The sequence below is a fragment of the Megalopta genalis genome, chromosome 1 (genome assembly GCF_051020955.1).
Source record: "Megalopta genalis isolate 19385.01 chromosome 1, iyMegGena1_principal, whole genome shotgun sequence".
Classification (NCBI taxonomy): Eukaryota; Metazoa; Arthropoda; class Insecta; order Hymenoptera; family Halictidae; genus Megalopta; species Megalopta genalis.
The window spans coordinates 22,699,446-22,714,934 of record NC_135013.1 but is presented as its reverse complement, the minus strand read 5'-3'; positions in this window follow the sequence as shown (position 1 = coordinate 22,714,934).

Sequence of the window (15,489 nt, the reverse complement as noted above, 5' to 3'; positions counted from 1 at the left end):
TTAATGCTTTCAGAGACGTTTCAATTTGTAATACTATCGAAAAGAAAATACGCGTTTTAATCCTCCTTCTGTCGCGACAGTTTTAGTACTGGAAGTGTTAAAGAGTTAAACACGTCTCACTTGAGGTTGAAAGAAAAAGAACATACTGCGGTACTTTCACCTGCAAAGAGAAAGACGTCCAGGACACCGCAGATGCAACTGGTCCTTCTACTTTCAAAGGACCGGCAGCATTTGTTTACGAAGGGTTCGTGAGATGTGTTTATAAGTGGAGCGGAATTTTTCTTTGTTCTCGCCGAAAGGAACCCAGCGGGAACGCGTTTCTACCTGGCGAGGAAAGTGACACGAACGGAATTTAACCGAAAAATCACCCCCTGAAAAACGAGCCTCTTCAAACCTACGCCGGAATATTAGGAGAAATAGGATTGTATCCCGAGTGATGGATTTAGAGATCAGGATGCGAATGGCGCAGCTGCGTTCGCCCAGAAATATTAAATATAAATATATAAATATATATATATATATATAAAATATAATAAATAATATAATATATATAATAAAATATAATATATAATATTAATATAATATATATAATAAAATATAATATATAATAATAAATATAATAATATATATATAAAAATATAAATATATAAATTTTGATATTTAAGAAAGTTTGAAGTCAGCTGAGGTGAATTACGATTCTAACACTTTACCCTAATTGTTCGTTATCACGAAAAATATTGTGGTGACAAGACGGTCTAATAATTTATAACCTTGCATCGCTTCTATAATTATAATTAGTCCGCGGATTTCATGCATTTATAACAAAAATGAATAGGTCAAATGCAAAACTGTAAAAACCCTACAAAAATTTAAGGATATTGTTACATTTTAATTTACTACGGTTAAAAAATACGGTTTTATTTTATAAAATTAGCAATTTTACTACTAATATATACTTATTCGCTTGACATTAGCATATACTACACACATAATAAACGAAAAACACAGGAAAAATCAAATACTTATAAAAGTTAAAAATTCAAATTGTTGTTGTAGAGTGGTATTCAGCACAGCAAGAAACGATACACAATGACACTTTGCACGTCGGACACCAACGTTGTGATTTTTCTCATTTTTATAACAATATAAAATCCTTCGTGTAAGATTGGCCTAAAAAAATAATCTAAACATCTTGAAATTTGAGAATATGTTTTAGCTTTCACTAAAATTACAATTTAAATAGCCAATGGTCACTATTTTTACGCAGGACGAGTATACTCGCCATGACACAAAATACTGTCACTTCTCCATGACGAGTATACTCGTCGAATACAACTAACTGATTAACCTTTTGAGCTCTGAATACTCCTGACCGAAACGGTTCGTAGGGACGGAGCGCGGCTATCGCTGACCATCGCTGGGGGCGGAATACTTTTTTGCCACACCGAAGTGACTATTCAAGGGTGCAAACAGTAATAAATTATAGTGATTCTTTTGCAGAAGGTTAAATAATTAATCTTCTGATTCAATGTCCGATGATAGTGATTCACTATATTCTATTTCACTGTCGTCCCTTGTGAAATATTCCTCAAGATTTGACATTTTGTAGGGTGTCAAGAATAAAAAAGAAAAAATCGAACAAGTTATATTCCGCAGTATCGTTGTTGACGCGAGCGAAACCGTGAGGTTCTTACATTCGCAAGACGATACTGCTGACTGAGTCGTTTCGAGTGCTTCGAGTCGCGAAAAGGTGACAGTGCAGGTAATTATCTTGAAATCTAATTGGTTAGAGAGTGGGACATAAAATGGGATTTCCGTTTCGGAAATTCCCGGGGATTTTTATGACCCTAATATTGCCCAACCACTACCTAAGGAAGGCAAATTACTAACGAGCGCCCCTGTATTAATTTTACACGAAAATAACTGCATATCGATTGAAAAAATCGACAAACGCATATATGCGCCCTTAGTCCAGGCCGATGACTTAGAGAAAACACATGAATGCGGCCTTAGGTTACACGGATGACTTTCGCTAAACGCATAATATGCGTCCATAGAGCTCTAAGGGTTAAATAGGAACATCGTTATTGACCGGTTGATTTCGGCCATTCCAGTGCACCAAAGCTGGCGACTTCATAGTGGTCGACTTAGCCGGAGGTTCTCGCAACGATTTTCGCGTTTCCCCGGAAGATACCCGTGGCCCCTTCATATCCGGCGAGCCACGCAGCGTTCTAAGGTTTGGACAAACTTTTTCAATGAAGATTATTCCGAAGTCCGCTAACTACTCGCCGGTGCTCCCTTGAGGGCCGCCGCCCGCGAACTTTTCTCATTCGCCTAACTTTACCGGGGCGGGCCGCACCGGGCCTCCGTCCGAAGGAGAAGGAGCAAGAGGTGGATATACAGACGCGGAACACTGGAGACGAAGAATCCGCGTAGTTACACGAGCATGTTGCGTTTATTGCCATCTTAAAGCTGTGCAGCCGGCAGTCGGCGCGAGTAGATATTAGCCCTTGAACGCGCAATATTTCCGCTTGCTAGCGTGCTACGCTTTGACCAAGTGACACGGGCAATGTTTGCTCCTCGGGGTGGAACACTCGAGGCGGAAACGACCCGCGGAACGAGCCGATATCGAGTTCTATTTATTAAAAAATATCCCGAGTCGAGATCTCGTTTCGTTCGAGCATTATTAATTTAATTAACCGAAAGTTGCATTCGCGAATGCTGAAGAAGATAACATCGATCGGTAGATGGTAAAATAAAAATAATGATCTCTGTCGATTACAAGAGAAGACAGTGAAATAATTAAATAATTATCTTTTCACGGGCTGAGATCAAATGTTTTGTACATTATTTTTATTCGTCACCTATTTCTTCATTTTTCATTAAATAAGGGAACTATGCTATTTAGCGAATCATTTAATAACAGAAAAATGATAGGCAACTTTTAGATCAGATTCTTCAACTTTGTAAATCACTTAAGAAGTTGGTAATGTTATTTTCTCTCTTTTATCCGATATATACGGAGGACATAATTGTAAGGTCGGATTTTCATAAAACTATGCAACAAATCGATGCGTACAGTAAATTCTCCCTAATTTTCCTTCAGCTTGTAAACAAAAATGGACAATTTGGGAAGAGGAGATGCGATTATTCGAGCCTCGCGGCTCATTTTTATAATTGCCTATCGTCGATAATTATAAAAACAAGGGTGCAAGGCTCTCCTCTTCCCAAATTGTTAATTTCTGTCTACAAGCTGAAGGAAAATTAGGGAGAATTTACTGTATTTGAATAAAAAAAATTCTGATATCGATGATTCGGATAATAGAAGATCAATACTCTCTCGCGTCTCTACTAGTACTTTCCAAAGATATCCATTTCCTCGACGATGGCCAGCAGCCCCGATTAAAATTGGTTTCACGAAGACAGCCGGCTATCTATCTCTCGTTAACGATCGGGCTAGGCGGACCGTTCCGCGAAGGAGCATAATGATTGTTCAAGGAATGCTGGCCATTCAGGTGTCAGGTACTCAGAGGCTCTCGTAATTGGTCGGTGATTCTCCGGCGCGTCAAAATACACACCGGTTAGAGAGTAGACACACAATGAATAAAGCCGGAGCTTCTGAAGGATCTGATTAGCAGCGTGTGGATCTCCGTGGGCCGGTGCGTCCCCGCGATCAACGAGCACCGTATGAAAAGGAGGGAACGAGGAACAAGGCCCGGGGTCGAGGATGGGGCCCCGATCTCCTCTCGGACGGCCCGAGACGTTTGACGTTCATTCAGGCTAACCTTCCGAGGCAGCCTCTTTTCAGCGGCCGAATAAGGCAGCCAATGGGCCATGACGCGGCCAGCGTAGATAATTGAACGTTTCAGTGGCTGGCTGCCACGAGTAATAACGGTATACATACATGCATACACCTGATTGCGGTGGATTCGGCGGAGGCAGAGGGTCCCGGGGTTACCGGCACCGTACATCCTCGCCGAAACGTCTTTATTATCCGTTGACAGGTTCGTCGACCTTCGAACGATGGAGCCGTACCATGAATTTCGGAACGACCGGGGCCCAGGCTGCTCCGGGCTGTCGCGGCCAACCGATTATTGTGTTGACTTCGGCATGACTTGCTAATTCGATGTCCCGGGGACGTGTAATCCCTTTCTAAATAATCGACTTCTTCGAGTTAAATCGCAACGCTGCGCTTGTTCGATGATCATTCTTGTTCGTTGCTTGTACGGATGTGACACCGGTGTAAATTTTATTTAGGTAACAGATTCGCTTAGATGCCGAGACTGTTCGAAATAGATTCCCATTCTCTGATCCGAAACTTTTTATCAATCCAGGCACGAATTTCGAAGAACGATTAGGTCGTCCCATTGAGTCGTCAGCGATCAAAACATTTTTCTTCGAGTTCTTTTCTGTTGAAGTTGTTTTTCTTATAATTTTATTTGATTTCCTCTATTTTTCTTTGTTTTTAGGATATGCGAATCCTCGTAAAATAATGGTTGTTTTTCGAACAAGCATCTTTTATTCATCGAACAATATTATTTGAACAACCACGTTTGATCGTTCAACTAAATTAGACGAAGACACGATTTGTAATCAACTATTGGGTTGGCAACTAAGTAATTGCCGATTTCAGTTATAGATGTCTCTCACTCCCATTTTTATGATATCAAAAGGATCAGAAAAAGGATCAGACTTTCCACGAGCGTGGAATTTTCAAGTTGTCAGAGAGATGGCAAAAGGTCATCGAACAAAATGGAAAATACATTACAGATTAACCTTCGTTCCAAGTAAAAAAAAATTTTGTATTTCATTGAACAAATCGGCGATTACTTAGTTGCCAACCCAATAGATGAAACGCGAAATTTATCAAGAGATGTGTCTGGAACTTCGAACATACCGAAATCGATTGTTCACAGATATTTCACGAAAATGTATTACCGTTCCTGCAAACAGCTTTCCAAATTCTGTATCAGTTTGAAGAAGTTTCTAACGAAACAGGTCGAAAGAGACACGAAGACCAGGAAGTAGCGAGCCAACATTTTGCAACCAGCAGGAGTTGCAAACTGCTCGCTGCTAATTACCTGAATCCTCCACAACAGTTATCCCGAGAACATTTCCTCGGTCGTTTCCCTCTCGACGATCACGCGGCGGCGCTCGGCGTTTTCATTCTAAGGTTCATCAGAAAATGGATTCGCCGTTGGACGTTTACATAGCCCGTTTTTTCTTCTTTCGTAGGGGATGAATCGCGCGGCGTGGCGCAGCTCGGCCAGAAAATCCTACGGCGTGGCTGTATAAAAGGTTCCATCAGCGTGACTTCGTATAATTCACGAGCCGAATGCGATCCGGTAGAGAGAGGGAATGTTATCTCTTCGCCTCTGCTCTTCGGGGACAGAAGAGTCTGCGCGGCGGCGGCGCGGTGGCGGCGTTGATGGAAATGAAATAACGCTCGAATAATTATCTGCGCCGGAGCGTGTGCGATTCGAGCGAGCTAAGTCGAAAAAGGGGGTGTCCGCTCTGCTCCGCTCCGCTCCGTTCCGGCTGGTATCCAGGCCGGTTTCGTGTGTGCGCACGCGGAGAGAGTCCGCTCCGCGTATATGCGTTCGCGATACTCGAGCGTGATTACGGCGTCGCATTTATATCCGGCCGGGCTGTCACAGCCACTCCCGGACTTTGTCTACGGCGCGAGTTGCGAGTAACGTCGCCGGTGCATACACATTCCGAATATTGGCAATCGGGGGCATCGCATTTAATTTGGGCTCCCGGCGTCCACAGGAAACGACAAACATTTTGTTCAAACATTTGACAAACACTCGTTGGTACCCGGCCGAGCGAGCCTGCTCTCGCTCTCTCTCTCTCTCTCTCTGTCTCTCCCTCTGGTCCTCTCTTTCTCGCTCTCTCTTTCGGGGCCCCCGAAACAACTCTGTCGCTTCGGCAAACAACAGCGAAACCGAGACGTAAAAGGAGGGAAAGAGAGACAGCGACCCGGGGGATGCTTGTTTTGCTACTATCCGCGCGCCGAAGTTCGCCGGGCTGCATACCTTGGGGCGCTCGTCCCCCTCCGCACCCACCGCCCACCCGCCCGGTCGAGCCTCTTCACCCCCGCTTTGCACTATATTCTCTTTTCCTCGCCGGTCTTTTCCCTCCTGGACCCGCTTTGTCCTCCATTCTTCTTGCTACTCGCTTTCTGACCCCTGTGTCCCGACTCGGTGTAGTTATCGGCCCGGCTACCACTTCCGTTCGTGTACCGGACCGAACTGTTTATCCTCACCTGTGTCTATCACCTGACTCGGGCATCTTGATCCTTCTAGTAATCTGCGGAAATCAAGGAACCGAAGATCGGAACGAAAGAACTTTGTTAGAGGTGCGCGCGAACCCGAACATCTTCGACCTAAAATGTATCATGGTTCGAGAAGTTCGACAAGAAGTTACTTGGTAACTATTCATTATTGAGCAATGTTCGTATCGTACAGTGTTCGATGAATAACATTCAGCATTTCTTACAATGATTGAGAACCTCGCGAAGTTTCTCAAACCTCAAGACAAATTGGATTTACGCTGCTTGGGTTCTGAGCTCTCTAGGGTAAGTGTAGGCATTACTGCGGTTTCTCAATGAAGACGAACTTTTACAGAGAATATACGATCTTTTACGCCAATAATAATATTTACGAAAAGTAATGTCATTTTAGGAACTGTGAGAATAATTCGATTGTACCGATTGTATTCTGAGCTCTCCAAATACCTATTTAAAATAGACTAAAATTGAACGAACCTAGCCGTGATCGATGAAATAACTATTGCATAAATCAATTCATGTTCGCATCCCCTTATCAATAGGAAAGATGTCAAAATTGAACGAGCATGTCTCGTCACTCACAATGCAGTAAAACGCGGGCGTGTTTAGATGAAATAACTATTGCATAAATCAATTCATGTTCGCATCCCCTTATCAATAGGAAATATGTCAAAATTGAACAAGCATGTCTCGTCACTCACAATGCAGTAAAAAGCGTGTAGGTTTAGATGAAATAACTATTGCATAAATCAATTTATGTTCGCATCCCCTTATCAATAGGAAAGATGTCAAAATTGAACAAGCATGTCTCGTCACTCACAATGCAGTAAAAAGCGGGCACGTTTAGATGAAATAACTATTGCATAAATCAATTCATGTTCGCATCCCCTTATCAATAGGAAAGATGCCAAAATTGAACAAGCATGTCTCGTCACTCACAATGCAGTAAAAAGCGTGCACGTTTAGATGAAATAACTATTGCATAAATCAATTTATGTTCGCATCCCCATATCAATAGCAAAAATGTCAAAATTGAACAAGCATGTCTCGTCACTCGCAAACCAGTAAAAAGCTGGCACGTTTAGATCTCGATCCGAGAAGGAAAGTTCCCATGGCAAAAGGGCGTCAAGAAGCACGAATTTCACGGACCCCCGTTGCATTCGCACCTAACGTCCGACGGATCAAGCCCACTCGAGGTAGGCTATGGTTAATTCCCCGATGCTCGTTTGAAAGAGCAAATAGTCGACGAGCTGCCCGTCCAATTTCGTGCGCAGCTAGACGACGACGGACGGATGGATCCGTGAAACACGGGTGTCGAGAAGACGAGGAAGAAAAAAAGGAAGGTGCAACAAACGGGAGAAGGTGGTGAGCAGGGTGGTAGAGGGACGGGGAGCGAAGCGCGGAGGTGAAAAGACCGTGGTGGTAGCGTGTAAACATGTTTTTAACAGATCGATCCACGGGACCCACCTCCTGACAGTCAGACAGTCTTTCAGCTTTCTGAGTGACAGTCTGCCTTCGACCTGACAAGCTAATACCAACCTACGTCCGTACGCACAATAAAAGGCACGGGAACCTGAGGGGACGAAGGGGGTGTGGGACGAGTCAGGTCGGATTTTGCGATCCGCGGTCTTCGCCCTTTCTGTGGCAGAGACGTGTTAATCAAAATGTTAGACAAGCCACTTACACGGGCACCGTGACGTTCCCATTTAGCCCGCGGGGCACGCCTCGCCCTCTTCGTTGCCCCAGCGACGGAAAGATAACGTCGCGGACGCCTGTTAATTAATAGTGATTACAAATACCGATCGTCGCGTCTATTTTGCTCGAGGATCGGCCAGCACGCAACCGACCCCCTTCAACCCCAAATCCCTGTCCCCCTTTGTTCGAACGTCAGTTTGGTGTAAGCGATCATAGTAATCGATCTACGGCTGTACAACGTGTTACTTACCCCCCCCCCCCTCCCCCCGTCCTTACGATTTGCTCTAAAGCAAACTTACTGCAAGCCACGTTTTTGCTTCGTCACAGCGCCGTGCTCCACGAAATTTGAAATGTTCGATTCGTATAAAAAAATGTGGAGATAAATTTGTTAACCCTCTAACCGCGGCAGTTTTTAGTTTTTCGCTTCTATGAAATCGCGTGCTGATTTTGATCGTTATGCAGATGCGCCCTAAGAATTAGATTAAAAAGGATGTAAAAAGGAAAACAAGAATTTAAGAAGGTTAAGAATTTTTATTAACGTTGTGTTTCATTTTAAAGAAGTGTGATTATTGTATTTAGCAAGAAGATTTTTAAAAAAGTGAAGTGTTATCTTAAAATTGTGGAGAGCCTTTCATACACGATATTTATTATCTGCCCTACTTGCTGGTGTAAAAGTGCAACACGTATTGACTAATAAATAACGACAATAATAAATAACGACGATAAAATACACAAGAGAGGTTAAAACTCAATTAAAAAGCTGTTTAACTCAATTAAAACTTATTTAAAAAAACTGTTTAAAACGAAATTGTTTCTCATTGTATCTCTTCTTATGAAAATCACGGTCAACGCGATAACAGCTTGACCCGTTAAATTTTACAAAATATTTACAACGTAAATTCCACGGTTATGTGGAATTAACCCTTTGCAGACGATGATTTGTTAAAGTGCCAAGAACATATTCCACATGGAATTATAACACGTATCAAAGACTTAAATAACGATTAACGTGAACTATACAGGGTGTCCCAGGTTTTAATGTTCAAACTTTGACAGTATATTCTATGGCACAAAGTAAGAAAAAAATGTTATACAAACATAGGTCATATAGAGCTTTATTAAGAAGGTATAACAAAAATTCAGAATAGGAATAGTAATCAACTTGCTGTTACTGCGAGCATTGGCTTGAATAGATCAGCGCATGCCGTGTGTTTATGTAAGCTGTGTTTATTAATACATTTCGAAACGTATTAATAACCGTTGTTGACAATACATGATTGACATCGATCAAAGATTTTTCGGAATATTTTTCTTCCGACTTAACTCTTTAGGGCATAGAATTTCAGAAAATAAAATAGACCCAAGTGGCACGGAGATTTTATTGCGTTTTAAATTAAACAAAATTAGTTTCAACGAAGGATCCTCATAATATAAAAACATCAAAAATAATAATAATTCAATCCAATTTATACTTATAGGGTGGGACTCAAATAATCCCACCGTGCTACATGGGTTCATGAATGCGCATGCAGCTATTGCAATATTTCGAGGTGGGTCTAATATAGAGTTTTATTAAGAAGTTATAACAAAAATTCAGAATAGGAATAGTAATTGCAGTAGAATAGTGAAGCATTGGCTTGAATAGATCAGCGCATGCCGTGTGTTTATGTAAGCTGGGTTTATTAATACATTACATGATTGACATCGATCGAAGATCTTTTTTTACTTTTTATTTCTTTTTTAGTTGATTACTATTCCTATTCTGAATTTTTGTTGTAACTGCTTAATAAAGTTCTATATGACCTATGTTTGCATAACATTTTTTTCATACTTCGTGTCATAGAATATACTGACAAAGGTTGAACATTAAAACCTGGGACACCCTGTATATTCTGATCTCTCGTTACGTACATGTACTTTTCTTATGTTCACCTTATCTCACAGTGTTTCGTCTCATTTATACCCGAGGGTCATCACAGTCAGCTGATTTCTGGGAATATTTTTTCTTCATAAACTATGAAAGTTCATTCGACCAACATCATTCTGCTTAAAATATCACAATTTAAAGAATGTCTCATAATACTCTCAATTAAAAATGTTTGCCAATTACAAAGGTATAGCTGAACAGACTTAAATTTAGAACACTTAATAAATTCAATTCACATTTTACTACCTACGGCTACAGAAAAATTGTAATGGTCGCTAACCAAGGCTATCTTAAGTGTGATCCGAGTTTACCGAGCCACACGAAGTGGATTTCGTTTTCTGTTCGCGTTCCACGGCCTGGGAACTCTCCATTTCGAAGACTCGCCGGGGCCGACGAGTGTCTTAGAAATTGATCGAGCTTCTTGCGGAACGCAATTATCCCGACACGCGAGGAAATATGGCGCGCGGGGCTTACTTAACGCTCAGGATGCTGGTTCGACGTCAGTTCGATGGATCGTAACCGCGTACCGTAATTACGGCACTTCATTTAGTATTCCCGCTGGACGATCAGTTTTTTTATTTCGTCGCTGAGAATTATCATACGTTCAACCCGCTTCCTACCGACGACCTGCGTACGATTCTCTGCTCGCGAATTTCTCTGCAGAAGCCGTCTCTGCGAATTATATCTTATACGAAAGTTTGTAAAAGAGTACTGAAGCGTAAAGTTCGGTACAATTCGATACGTTTTTTTGTTTTTTTGTTTTATCTGAAACTTCTTCCTTAATTCGTTAACTGCCACGCGACTGTCTTCAAAAGACACACGCAATCGGAACAACTTGTTCAACCCTTTGCACTCGAAGCCGTTTTAACTGTAAATTAAAAATCATTTTTCTGACTTATAGTATTTCCATTTCATACGACAAAGTGCATTTTATGCGTATGAAACCGAGTCTTGCGATGACTTGCGATGACAGTTATACTTCTAACAACTTCTTAAATTTAAACTTTATTAATATAAAAATTATCTTGGAACGTGATGTAACAATTTTAGCGTCACCAATGCCACCAATCACCTTGCCTCAGAGTCACCAATCGAGTGCAAAGGGTTAACAATATAACAGTAGAGTAAACAAGATTCTGATAAAGTTTGACAGTACTTAACAGATCGAAATAAAAATTAGTTTTCAAGTTTGACGAAGGAATTCTATCGATCACATATGACCGATGTGGCAGTCAACGTGTTAATTTACAAAGAACGGGAAACGTTACAATTATATTTTTAAACAGTTGTCATTTAATGGTACCTCGATAAATGTATTTTCAAACTATCGTCATTTTATGAGACGTTAAAAAATATTTTCTAAGCAGTTGTCATTTGATGAAACGATAAAAAATGTGTTTTCAAACAGTTTCCATTGTATTTTAAAACAACTGTAATTTCGCCAATGTATGTACTTTTGAATTATACACACGTCTGAAAGATTTTTCCGGAAAGAATCCGCAAAGATTCCGTTCTTTCCGGATCGTCAACTGGGTCGTTTATGCGCTGTCGTAGCTACGCCTGCTGATCCGCTCAAGCTGAAGATCCGCGCGCTCTGCGACGCTTAGCTCGTAAGCCGACGCGCGTCGAACCGCGACGATCCTTCCTCATTATCCTGATCTAAAAACGTCTAATCGCCAGGGGCCTCGGCAGCCTCGTCGATTCCTTATTCCCCGGCCGATAAAATTTTCCTGTTTCACAGGAGAACCAGTTCACCGCTTCCATCTCGCGAGGCTCCTGGCCAGAGTTTTCCCGCGGAATTTAAATTGGTCGGCCGATCCGCCGATCTAACAGGTGTACTCCAATTAGCGACATTCTGAACGCTGCAAAAAGCTGCCAGCGAATTCACCGCGTCTTAGGGTCACTATTAAAATTCCTGGCTACGTAGCGTTCTGTTTGATCGGCGATCAGAGCAATCTTAACGGGCGGGGGTGGATCTATCGGGCGCAGCTTACGCGGGACTAGCAGATTAGAAAGTGATTCAGATTTGTGCGTGTGACTTGGATGTCTCGACTTTTAATTATTATTATTGGGAATCTGTTACATTGCTTCGACTTCGTGATGTTGCGAACCAGTTTGCGGATGGTGTTCCTTGTTAGGTCGGTGTTACTCGTGTTCTTGAGTAGTTGACAACGTTCTGGAGCACCGTCCGGCTGTGTAGAATGTTCAAGGTGCTGTGGTGTTTGTATTTGGATCCAGTCTTTAATCGAGATTTATATGGGCGGTGTTGTAAAAATCTTTTTCTCCAGGGGGAGAATTGTTTGCGAGATATGTGAGCCGTTCGAGCCGTTTCGCTTATCGAAAGGCATTCATATTTTGGTAATTAATAATAAATTATTCATTTTAGCGCTATTTTCAGATAAAGTAATCATTACTTTGATACAAAATCGACATGCACTGTCATTGTCATCTATTTGCAAATATTATTTAGTAACACAGTATTTGACGCATGGTTATTTACTATGTGTGTACATTACTGCGATGTTGTACTTAACTGCGTACCTTAACCTATACAGTGCAGTTCTTGATGAGCCGGTGCGAACACGCTTGATCGCAGAATACCTACACCTAATTTGTAAAGTGCTACAGTGAGAATATATTGATCTCCCTAGGAATTGAGCCGTTTATTTTGAAAGTGGCATAAGTCACTTTGTTTCTAAGTCGATATATTTAACGGTTTGCGTTTTAACACGTTTAAAAATATGGATGCTAACTTTCGAGAAGATTTACTTGTATTCGTTATCTCGGGATACTGATATTTTTCTCAGTATAAATAATTTCGTATAAACATGAAAAAATCACCACTTTTCATCACGGTAAAGTGACTTATGCCACTTCCAAAATAAACGGCTCATGCGATGATTGAATTTCTTTTTTCTCTAATTGTTACAAGTACACGAAGAAGGCGTAGTTTATATTCTAGTCTATAATGGCAATTTTGTAAAATCATTCGTAATCTATTACGACCTTCTTAATATTCCGCATTGTTCGAGTGAAAAGGTTAATACACACAAATATCATTCAGTTCGCACGAAATGATGGGAAGTATTATTTTGAGCTTATGGATATGAACTTTCACTCTAAACGTTCACGTACGACGAATGCATAATCTCTTACATTGAGGATTATTAATATCGTTGTGATTTTGTTGACTTCGATGAGTTTACATTAATGCAAATTTCTAGACCTCGACACTGTAATCTCACTTTCACTATTAATTCGCAAACCGTCTTTAGCAAGTTGATATTAACACTATGCCGTCCGCAGATCTTAGATACGATTCTTTTGTTTGACGCCGGCATAATAGCTTGGAAATTTTAGATTTAAGAAAAATGTCGAAGATGGCGGTAATATAAATTCCTAAAATTAAATTCCAAATTTCATTGAACAAATCGGCAATTACTTAGTTGCCAACCCAATAATACCGGTATTTATTTCGGTTTTAGGCATTACGAAGATACTGATATTCAGGTATTATATCAGTTTCGGTATGGTTTCGCTGGAACATTATCGGTGTCAAAATTCAACCGGTATTAACACTAAACCGTCCGCAGATCTTAGATACGATTCTTTTGTTTGACGCCGGCATAATAACTTGGAAATTTTAGATTTAAAAAAAAATGTCGAAGATGGCGGTAATATAAATTCCTAAAATTAAGATATGTCATCCAAGAATTTTCGTACTTAATTCTTAATTAAATAAGCACAATGCTATAGTCAGTTCGCTGCCTTTTAACACCTAAGAAATATAGTTCAAATGTTATTTCAGTTTTTTAAAATGCCACCAAAGTTTTTGCATTGCACCAGCGTTGTTCCATGCTAATACGCTTCACCTACTCGCTTCATAATAAATGAATAACATCCGTAGTTTATTGATCAATTTTACAACGAAGTATTCTACTATTAATTCTTCCTAAAACATTTCGTGCTAAAAATTACAAATCTAAAGCACTTGTATTTTAATTTTACGATCGAGCATCGTCCAATTTGTGACCAATTTTCCCCCAATATTTCCCCGACTTCTTTTATAAAATCACCTCTGAAAAGCATCATTTGCATACATTCCAAGAACGGAGCGAACAATGGACGACTCAAAATTGCATCACGGAGTCTCGTTTCGTTTAGGGTGTCGCTATGGTCGTTTCATTGGATCAGCGGTGTCCTATTCTAATCGGCACTGCCTCCGCGGCGGCTGTCCTGGCTCGTAGACATTTTTCAGCGGAACAAGTGACGTACGCTCGACAAATGGTCGTGCGCCTATTTTCAGGCCGAGTTTTGCCCGGGCAAATAAGCACGGTTTACTGCCGAGGGGTCGAGGGGTTCACGGCGTTACTTATGCAACGCGAGAAGAGAGAGAGAGAGAGAGAGAGAGAGAGAGAGAGAGAGAGAGAGAGAGAGAGAGAGAGAGAGAGGGAGGGGGGTCAGAGGCTCGACCAAATTCATGCCCTCTTAGAATACAACCCTTGTGCGGAAGGGTCACGGGCACCCCTATATTACTTACGTAGACCCTCTCGCTCCCTTTTATGTACGCAGAGTCCCGCGTATAATACTCTTTTCTACGCTATAAGGCAGTGCCACGGGGGTGGCACCGTTGGCTCGTCGGATCAGTCTCTTCTCAAATTACCCGTCGTTTAGAACTCGTTTTCACCCGCGAGCGCAAGTGCATACAAATATGTATGCTGATTCGACGGCGGAGACGGTTCCGGCTGATGCGTGCTCGCTAGTTAGGGCTGGCTCCGGTCAATTTTCGCGAGAGGTCAATATTATATCGCCCGTCAGATTTCTGCATCGCCTTCCGAGTCTGTACAGTCGATCAGTGCGCCGTATCAACAAAGAAATTGTGCAACGATCTTCTAACATGATTACCAGCTTGTTTTTCGGTCTCTGAAATATTTGATGGTGAACTATTTGTAGTCATCAAATATTTGATGGTGGTAATTACTATGTACCTATAAAGTGCTACAAGTCAGTACAAAGGTAGGTTAAACTTTGATGATTCTGATTTAAACGGATTTTTCAAGTAGTTGTCTCAAATGTATCTTTAATGAATATTGAATATTATTATTGAATATGTGAATATTATTATTATTATTATTATTATATATGAATATTATTATTATTATTATTATATATGAATATTATTATTATTATTATTATATATGAATATTATTATTATAATATTATTATAATATTGAATATTATTTCTGAATATTATTCAGAAATGTACACCACCACCAATAAATATCCCACTCTTGAGGTAATATCGGACACTACTGGTTTTGCATTCAGAGGTCATCCTTTAGCTGCTCATACTCGACTTACTTGAAATGGAACTTACTGATTTGTGAAACGACCTCGAACTAAATTAACCATTGACAATTTTAATTTATCTTGAGGCAGTTTTTAGGCAAAATCAAAAGACAGCTTGGAACAAGTTAGAACTATTTTAGAACGTCCATTGAGCAAGATCCCGCGAGACGCGCTCAATGCAAGATGTCTGAAAAATGTCTCGAAATCCGGAAATGAAGGGTGCGCG